Consider the following 10323-nt stretch of genomic DNA (forward strand, 5'->3'; position numbering starts at 1 on the left):
GAACTCACTCTGTAGACCAGGCTGGCCTCGAACTCAGAAATCCGCCTGCCTCTGCCTCCCAAGTCCTGTGATTAAAGGCGTGCGCCGCCGCCACCACCACCCTGGATTCTCACCAGTACTCTGTTACCCTGTTGTTAACCTGTGTCATGGAAATCCTGCAGCTTTGGATGAGCAGGACTGGCTCTTTCATGCATCCCAACCAATTGCAGATGATATAAATGTTGGAGTGGGCAAACGCAGAGCCCTGGGTGGGTGCCAAGGTGATCACCACTCAGGCTACACTTATCCACCCCACCATGATGAGCTCTCCAGCACTGCTCAGGCTAGTGCACCCAATGCCACCATCACGAGGAGGCAGCGTCAGACCTCCTGCTCTCATGGCCTCTAGGCCAGCTCACTTGCAAGCGCTGGCCCCGTGGGTTTCCAGAGCCAGCTGACTATGCTGCGCAGTCAATGCACAGGGCTCACTCTCCCAAGTGTTTCAGCCTGTGAGGAGCTGGCTCAACAGTGCCTTTGCCATCAGGACCAGATCCTCTGTGTTGCCAGAGCAAGGTGCAGGGCCCATTCTCATAAGTGCGGTAACCACCAAGGCAGCTGGGCAGCTTTCCTGCTCTCATGTCCTCCTGGACAGCTCTCCCAACTACCACAGGTGGCACACACACAGAAGAGACACGGGGATGCACTGTTAGATAATGCTATAAGAATTTAGAATGTGCTGGAGCTATCTGAAAAAGCATTCATCTATGCTGTCTCACACACACATACACACACACACACACACACACACACACACACACACATACATGCACACAATGTAAGAAAGTCAGCCTTCTGAGTAAGCTGCACTTGCTTGCTAAAACTGCCAGCCAGTGCTTAGACCTGTAGCTGAAGGCTTTGGTATCAGACACCAGGCCCTATGCGCAATCCTCAGCATCTCAAATTTAACTAATTGACTAAAGCCACCCCATACCAAATGAAAAAGCACTCTCTGTTGTATGGGGAAAATGCTTAGACGTTGCACCACTGGGGTGCAAACTGCAGGGGGAGGGTCTGCTTAGGAGACTCTTTTTCTGCGGCAGATGTTCTGCTTGGAACTTTGCTGTTGGAGGGCTTCGGAGCACATGATTGGAAACAGGGTGTGGACAACTTGCTAACAGTTCTTAAAAACATTTGGGTGTTTATTTAAGGGCAGAAACACAGAGCATTAGCACAAAGAGCCAGCTTAGCTTGCTCAGCCCATGGTCCTGGATCCAGACTTCTAGTACATTCTGAGAAGCTAGTGCCAGCTTCAGTCCTGAGTTATCAGGCTGCTGAGGGTGGAACAAGGGAACAGAGAACAATGGTGCCCTTGTACAGAGTCACATTTGTCTGCTTGTTTTCTTTTTCAGTTTATTTTATAAGTATGTCAACCTGCCAAAAACTTTTCAGCAACTCTGGTTTTAGGGTAAAGGTCAGTGGTCTCACTGGGGTCTATAAGTCTGACCGTCAGCTTTGACTCTTCACTTTCCTATCCTCTAGGGATCTTCAAACAGGCGCGCTGCGCTCCTTAGACATGCATTCCCTGAAGCCTTGGCTTTCCCAGCCATGCCCTTCACTGGAGCCAGTTAGTCATTGCTCTCTTGATTTTTTCTTTCACTTCCACAAGTGATCCTTAATATTGTCAGAAAGAAATAGTACCAGTGTTATGAAATATAATGCGGTGTGTGTGTGTGTGTGTGTGAGTGTGAGTGTGTGTGTGTGTGAGTGTGTGTGTGTGTGTGTGTGTGTGTGTGTGTGTGCTGGCATACCTGCCTGGCCCATGCCAAGGTGTCTCCTTAAGAAATCACACCATGCAACAGACCGGGTATAAAGGATTTGGGGGAAGGGAAGGGAGTGAGGGCCTATAAAGGGGGTACAGGCAGAAAGGCAGAGGGTATGAGCCATGAGGGTGGAGAGGGGAGAGAGAGAGATCTTCAGAGAACATAGGGGAGGAGAGTGAGAGGGAGAGATCATTTCATATGTCAGCATCCTGTGGCAGATAATGACATAAGCTGTTGCTAGGTCCCTGGGAGGTTCCTAGCAGAATCGCCTGTAAACCAACAAGCAGCTCATAATTCCAACATCCAAGAGGCAGAGGCAGGCAGAGAGGCAGAGAGAGGCAGAGAGGCAGAGAGAGGCAGAGAGGCAGAGAGAGGCAGTAACAAAGTAACAAAAGAAATAACAAGAACAGTGAGAGGAGTTCAATGGGCCTCCCACATTCACAAAACCTGTGGCATATACTGCTTGTTTGCTTGAGGTAAGATCTCACTATGGAACCCTGGCTGGCCTGCAACTCAGAGATCTGCTTGCCTCTGCCTCCCAAGTGCTTAGATTGAAGGCATACAGTGTCACACCCAGTTATTACACTATTATAGTTTCTTACTGACTCCTGGTAATTTCTTATTGTTGTTTAATTTATAAAGTAACTTTTGCCACAGGTATCGTGTGTAACACAGAGAGAATATAGACTTCGGTATTCACTGGCATGTCTTCGCAGGGGGCTTTGGGATGGTTAAGGGGACCCACACACTGGCATGTCTTCGCAGGGGGCTGGGGATGGTTAAGGGGACCCACACACTGGCATGTCTTCGCAGGGGGCTGGGGATGGTTAAGGGGACCCACACAAGCAGAATCTAGAAAGGAGAAATCTGCTGAGAACTTGGCAGCCAAAGAGTGTTACTCTTCACAACTGCCCTGCTTTACCTGGGCTTCATCTACTGGGAAGTCTGAGCTAGGTAGGAGGAGCCTAAGTTTAAGGTCCACCTAAACAACAGAATGAGCTCAAGGATAGACGGATCATTTACTGAGCCCTGTCTCAAGATAAAAAAGAAAATACTTAATACATAAGGTCTGGGATGTTTCTCTGTGGTAGGCATTTGCTCCATATGTGCCAGGAAGCCCACATAGGGTCAACCCTGGCACCACAATAAAGCAAAACAACTGCAAACATACAGTGAGGGTGGTGTCTTGTCAGAGGGCATAATGGTTCAGGGTAGTGCTTAGCATATACTGGGTCTGTTGAGAAAACAAAATAACAGCTATCCCAGCAGTGAATGAATTATGTTGTTTAGGTCAGGGTTAGAGAGATTGTCTACCATGTGTGGGAGATGGGGTTTATTTTTAGTACTACAAAATAAAAAGTCACCAAAAAATGAAGCTTTGGTGCTAGAGAGATGGCTCAGTGGTTAAGAGCATTGACTGCTCTTCCAGAGGATCTGACTTCAGTTCCTAGCAACCACATGGTGGCTCACAACCATCTGTAATGGGATCTGATGCCCTCTACTGGTGTGTCTGAAGACAGGTACAGTATACTCATGCATAAAATAAATAAATCTTTTTTTTGTTGTTGTTGTTAAAAAGGGGAAATCTGGGCTGTGGTGGTGCACACCTTTAATCCCAGCACTTGGGAGGCAGAGGCAGGTGGATTTCTGAGTTCAAGGCCAGCCTGGTCTACAGAGTGAGTTCCAGGACAGCCAGGGGGAAAAAAAAAAAAGGAAAATGAAGCTTTGGTGATGGCAAGATGGCTTGGCAGAAAGGGGTGTACACACAGTGGCACGAGCCGGCTCACATTCATGCACTGACATTAAATTAAAAACAAAAAAACCAAGCATGTGTTGTGACTGGAGGGATGGCTCAACAGTTAAGAGCATTTGTTATTCTCAAAGAAGCCTGAGTTAAAATCCCAGCACCTGCAGGTGGTTTGCAACTGGCTGTGACTCCAGTTCCAGGGGACCTTTTATCCTTTTACAGTATCTTCAGGCACTGCACGGTATTACACATATACATGCACTCTGGTACACACACACACACACACACACACACACACACACACACACAACTCTTTTTTAAAGGTACCTATGTAGTGGTGTTTGGTTTTAGACCCCTGTGGACAAGGGACTGAGGTGCATATTTTACACATCAAAGTCGAGCCGAGCTTAGCCTCCAGATGTAGAGGAAGATGTTGATTCCCTAACTGGTTCTTTTTTTTTTTTTTTTTTTTTTTTTTTTTTGGTTTTCCGAGGCAGGGTTTCTCTGTAGGGTTTCTGTGTAGCCCTGGCTGTCCTGGAACTCACTCTGTAGACCAGGCTGGCCTCGAACTCTGAAATCCGCCTGCCTCTGCCTCCCGAGTGCTGGGATTAAAGGCGTGTGCCACCACTGCCCGGCTCAGCTAGCTCTTTTGCTGTTCTTATTTTGCTATTGCTTTGTTTTTCTCATGAATTTCTTCAGAAATTCAATTTTAGATTTGAAGATGTGTGGAAGGAGCCAACAATGCAAGCTTTTGGCACTTCCTTCATTTCTGCCATTGACTGTCAATCACACTGTTAGAAAAGAGTTAACTTCTCCTTTGCCACCCACTTGCCTGAGAGGTAGAATGTCTTAGGAGGCCTAGAGGTTCCTGGTCTGTGTTGGACTCCAAAGTTCTGTTAACAAGAGTCAGCCTGATTGTTTAGCCAGCTGTGATATCTTCTCCTCTCAGATCTGTTTTGATAAAGGAAACCCAATTCTAAACAGAGTATGTGTGTTTGTATGGAGGAAGGAAGAAGAAAACAATGGAAGCCATATTGTAGCTGATTTCAAATTAGAGTACTCCCAATATTTACTGAATATCCACTATTTCTAAACATGGTTCTGAGCCTTATTTGGTGGTTTCTTTATTCACTTTAGAGACAATTTTTAGTAAATTAATTGAGATAGGGTTTTATGTAGAGCAGGCTGGCTCAAACTCACTGTAGAACTGACAGTGTCCTTGAAGAACTTTTAAAATCCTGCTACTTCCACCTCTGCTTGCTGGAATCACAGATGTATGTCATTGTAGCCAGTTCATACAGTAACTGACCATTGCACCCAGGGCTTTATGTGTGTGCTCCATCTGAAGCTAGCTCCTGTTCAGTGCGTGCATGTAGGTCTGTGTGTGTGTGTGTGTGTGTGTGTGTGTGTGGTGTGTTTATGTGTGTGTATAGTATGATGTGTTATCATTGTCATTGTCACTGAGATAGCAGGGTTTCATATTCAAGGACTTAAGAAATTCTTCACTCTCAGCTGCCTGAGCACACCTGTAGTTAGCCTTTAAAACCAATCAGTTTTTGTTTGATAAATTTTAGTTCAGATGTTCTTGGTTAAAATGTTACTGTGGTTATATGGCATAGGCTGGGTGAGGCTGACAATACCTATGGATGATGATCAGGAGGCTGAGGCTGTAGGGTCCTGAGTTCCAGATCAGGTCTGAGAATATAGCTCCTAGAATGAGCACTTGCTTAGCGTGCACAGGGCTTGATTTGATCCCCAGCAGCACAATACAAATAAAAATGAAACAGAGCTTGTGGTGGTTTGAATAAGAATTACTCTGGGGGCTGGAGAGATGGCACAGTGGTTAAGAGCACTGATTGATCTTCCAAAGGCCCAGAGTTCAATTCCCAGCAACCACATGTTCGCTCACAACCATCGTAATGGGAGGTGACACCCTCTTCTGGTGCATCTGAAGACAGCTATGGTGTACTCATAACCATAAAATAAATAAACCTTTAAAAAATAAAATAAAATTTAAAAAGTAAAACAAAACAAAACAAAAACAATTACTCAGGCTGCTCATATATTTAACTGCTTAGTCATCACCTTTGAAAAGGACTAGAGTAGTTATGGTCTTGTTAAAGTAGGTTTTGCCTTGTTGGAGAAAGTGCCTCACTTAGGGTGAAATTGGAAGTTTCAAAGACCCAAGCAGGGCTCAGTTCTTTTTTAACCCTTGCTGCCTGCAGGTCATGATATGGAACTCTAAACTACTTCTGCAGCAGGTCTGCCTACGGACCCTCCATGGTCCCTGGCATGATGATGATGGACTAAGCCTTTGAAACCATAATCAACACCCACCTAAATGCTTTCCTTTATAAGAGCTGCCCTTGGTTATGGTGTCTCATCAAAGCAATAGAATAGTGACAGAATAAGACAGAATTCAAGGTCAGACGGGACTACAAAATAGGTGTAAGGCCAGCACAGGCTTACTTGTGTGGGTCACAGTGTGATATTGTCTCAAAAAACACAACAAAAAGAAGGTGTTCTGAAGTATTGAAAATCAGGGTTGGGGAATTACCTCAGCAGCAGAGCTCTGGCCCACCTTGGAATCTATTCCCAGCAAGTGTGTAGGTATGGATGTATCAAAATCACAGAAAGACCAAACAAAACTATAAAGAAGAAAATAGGCGAACTAAAATATTCAAAACCATCTACCAAAACTTTAAAAAAAAATAGCAAGATGAAGTTATAGTTAGTCACTATCACATTTTTAGTTCAATTAAAGCATGAAGAAAAACAATGAGGGCTGGAAAGGTGACTCAGCCGCTAAGAGCATTGACTGACCTCCCAGAGGTATGAGTTCAATTGCTAGCATTCACATGGTGGCTCACAACCATCTGTAATGGGATCTGATGCCCTCTTCTGGTGTGTCTGAAGATAGCAACAGTGTACTCATATACATACAATAAATAAGTCTTTTTAAAAAAAGAGAAAGAAAGAAAGAAAGAAAGAAAGAAAGAAAGAAACAAACAAAGGAAGGAAGAAGAAAAACAGTGAATAAAAAATACAAAAATCTAAAATTTTGAGTCAAGTCAAAAGATGTATAAGTATAGCTGAACCTCACACAAGCACTGCATTTACTACTGGAGTTCTCCAAAGTCAGCTGAGCTCACAGTCAACGTCTCTACATTTGCCAATGAGGGCTGTGTTACCATGCTTCTCATATAAAGGTTTGGATATCTCTGCATATGAAACTGAGGGCGAAAGGAATTCATCTTACTAGAAGTTCCCCAGCCACTCTGAATAGCCTTTACTGCTGGAAGAGGAGCTAATTCATGAGATTTGCAAAAGCATGAATTGAGTACAAAGAAAAGAAAAAAGCAGCTTGGCATGCCAGGAACAATACTTTGTTATGCAAGAATCTTTCACATTCGTGCTAAGAAGCCGGATTTGACAAGTTAATTAATTTGTCTTTTTACTTACCTAAGTGGGTCTGCCACTCAAATCATTTCCAAGCCAGGCTCTTGCCAGATAACTGAACACATCAATGCAGACGTCTTTTGGGGATTTAACACAAAGAGATGTGAGAAGGATCCCACCTCCTGGGGTGGGGTGGGGGTGGGGATGGGGCTGAAATGACATTTGGGCAGAAGAGTGAGTCTCTAGATTTATGAAGTTGCCCTGTCTGAACCAAATACCAAGTGACATACTGATTTTTTTTTTTTTTCATGCAACATGGAGCACTCTGAACTACATGTCCCAGAGGAGGGTCCCATTGTCTAACTTCCAGCTCTAGGACACAGCTCTCTAAGTGTCAGTTTTGTGCAGAACCTGGGAAGGCACACTGTAAGCTTTGGGAAATGGAGGAGGGAGGATGGAAGGAACGTTGAGAGTGCCAGTATAGATTTGGTAACAGATGAGGATTGGGTTGATGGAAGCCAAAAGGAAACATAACAAACAACTCGATCAGTGGAAGGGATGGTCATGCCACGGTCAGAGTTATGGTTTACAATTCTCAGTCTCTAGTTCCACCCCAGTACTCTAAAACAAAATAAAACAACCAATAGTCAAAGGGCTGTTTCTGTGGATTGAACCCAAGGGCTTGTGCATTTTAAGACAATGCCCTACCACTAACATCTACCTCAGGATACCTCTTACATTTTTCATTTTGAGACAGTGGCCTTAGCCTCTGTAGCTTTGAAGTATTATGCATTGGGGTGTATGAATGAATGATTGGGATGACAGGTCTGAGACCCTGGCGTAGGTGGATTGTTTATCGTGCTTTGATTTGTTTTACTAACTGGGAGCACAGCCACCCACGATAAACATATTTTTAATCCCATCACTCAGTGGGAAGACCTAAGGGCCCATCTGCCTACCTAAAAAGTCTTTTATTTTCTTTTGGGGACTGGGTTTCTCTGTGTGGTCCTTGCTGTCCCGGAGCTCACTCTGTAGACCAAGCTGGCCTTGAACTCAGAGATCCGCTTGCTTCTGTCTCTCAAATTAAAGGCTTGGGCTACACAACCAGCTAAGTCCCTTTCTAAAAAAAAAAAAGAAAGAAAGGAAGGAAGGAAGGAAGGAAGGAAGGAAGGAAGGAAGAAAGAAAGAAAGAAAGAAAGGAAGGAAGAAAAGAAGAGATCATGGGTTAGATGGCACAGTGGGTAAAGATATTTGTTGCCAAGAAATATGACCAGAGTTTGAGGTGAGGGAAGTCCCTGGTAGAAGAAGAGAACCAAGACAGTGAACAAACAAATGAATGAGAAAATGTTGGAGTCAGATTTGATGATGCATGCCTGTAATCCAGCATTTTTGAAGGCTAACATGGGAGGAGTTCTCTAAATTCTAGTCTAGACTGGACTACTTAGTGAGTTTTGGGCCACCCTGGGCTATAAAATTAAACCATTTCTCAAAAACACATAGAACAGTTGACAGAATTCAAGAAGCAGAGGCACAGGCAAATAGATTGGAGCCTACCTTATTCTACATAGCAAGTTCTAGGCCACTTAGAGCTACTTGGCAAAATCTCTCAAAATACAAAAATGGGGCCAATGATACAGCACATTGGGTAACAAGACCTAACAACCTAAGTTTAACCTCTGGAACTCACATGGTAAAAGAACAAACTTCTATGTATGGGCATATGTCCATACATATACACATACCCACACCCAAAATAAATAAATGCAAGTAATCAAATCAAAATAAAAGATACAGAGCTAGTGAGATGGCTCATCAGGTAAGAGCACCAATTGCTCTTCCAAAGGTCCTGAGTTCAAATCACAGCAATTACATGGTGGCTCACAACCACCCGTAATGAGACGTGACGTCCCCTTCTGGTGCGTCTGAAGATAGCCTCAGTGTACTAATTTATAATAATAAATATTTAGGCTGGAGTGAGCAGGGACTGAGCAATCCAGGTCTACCGGAGTGAGCAGAGCCTACCAGAGTAAGCAAAGGTCCTAAAAGTCAATTCCCAACAACCAGATGAAGGCTCACAACTATCTATACGGCTACAGTGTATATTCATATACGTAAAATAAATAAATAAATCTAATAAATAGATAAATGAAATAAAAGATACACAGTTTGGCAGTAAAAGGAGAGAACTGACTGACTCTCTTAAATTGTCTTCTGACCTCTACATATGTCATTGCATGCATAACACCTTCATAAAATGAATAAATTATAATGATTTTAAAAGATACTTTAAAAGGAAAAAATCTAGGACCAGAGATTTATCTAAGCAAAGAGCATGAGCTTACTATGGGCATATCCCTGCCATTCCCAGTAACAGGAGTTAATTAATTAAAAATTATAGACACTATTATGAACAAACAAGGGGGCTGGGCAGTACACACCTTTAATTCCAGCACTTGGGAGACAGTCATAGCTCTGTGAGTTCAAAGCCATCCTGGTCTACATAATGAGTTCCAGGACAGTCAGAATTATATAGTGAGACCTTGTCTCAAAACAAACAAACAAAAAAACAAAACAAGAACATACATGGGGATGTTTTGATGAAGTTTTTTGCTTGCTTTTATTTTGTGTATAATTCGGCATGTGTATATGTACATTGTAATTAGAGTGCAGTGTCTGAGGAAGCTAAGAGAGTATTGGGGTGGCTGGAGAGATGGCTCAGGGGTTAAGAGCACCAACTGCTCTTCCAGAGGTCAATTCCCAGCAACCACATAGTGGCTCACAACCATCTGTAATGGAATTCAATGCCCTCTTCTGGTGTGTCTGAAGACAGCTACAGAGTACTCATATACGTAAAATAAATAAAATCTTAAAAGAAAAAAGAGAGAGAGTATTGGATCTTCTAGTCCTGAAATTGTGGACTATTATGAGCACTTTGTGGGTGCTGGTAATTGAACCCAGGTCCTCTTCAAGAGCAACCCGTTGTTCTCTAAGTCTCCTCAGAGGTTGAAACATTCCACCTTGTAGCAAAGATGCTTAGGCATGGTAAACAACTCAAACTTGAGTCGTTAATCCCTGAATCTGACCGGATTCACTAGGCCCCTCCTTGGGAGGCTGCAAAGATTCACTAAGCCCCTCCTTGGGAGGCTGCAGAGGAGAGCAACTGAGGTACCTAGGGAGAATGGGAAGGACACTCTCTAACAGGGGACATTGCATGGGCGGGTCTCACAGACCTGTTGCCAGGGCAACAGCCACTATATTCCCAGAATCCATTGTGCTCATCTCCCACATTTACCTGTGGCCACTACATCAGAGCCCATATATGTGTGTGTGTGTGTGTGTGTGTGTGTGTGTGTGTGTGTGTGTGTGTGTGTGTGTGTG

General features: G+C 43.8%; 1 protein-coding gene across 1 annotated transcript in view; it reads right to left on the reverse strand.

Moving 5' to 3' along the window:
- Positions 1 to 10323, reverse strand: part of Pp2d1 (protein phosphatase 2C like domain containing 1) — a 61793-nt gene that overhangs the window by 47441 nt on the left and 4029 nt on the right. The gene's annotated exons all lie outside the window — the stretch shown is intronic.

Source organism: Mastomys coucha, unplaced genomic scaffold, assembly GCF_008632895.1.
Source record: "Mastomys coucha isolate ucsf_1 unplaced genomic scaffold, UCSF_Mcou_1 pScaffold3, whole genome shotgun sequence".
Lineage (NCBI taxonomy): Eukaryota > Metazoa > Chordata > Mammalia > Rodentia > Muridae > Mastomys > Mastomys coucha.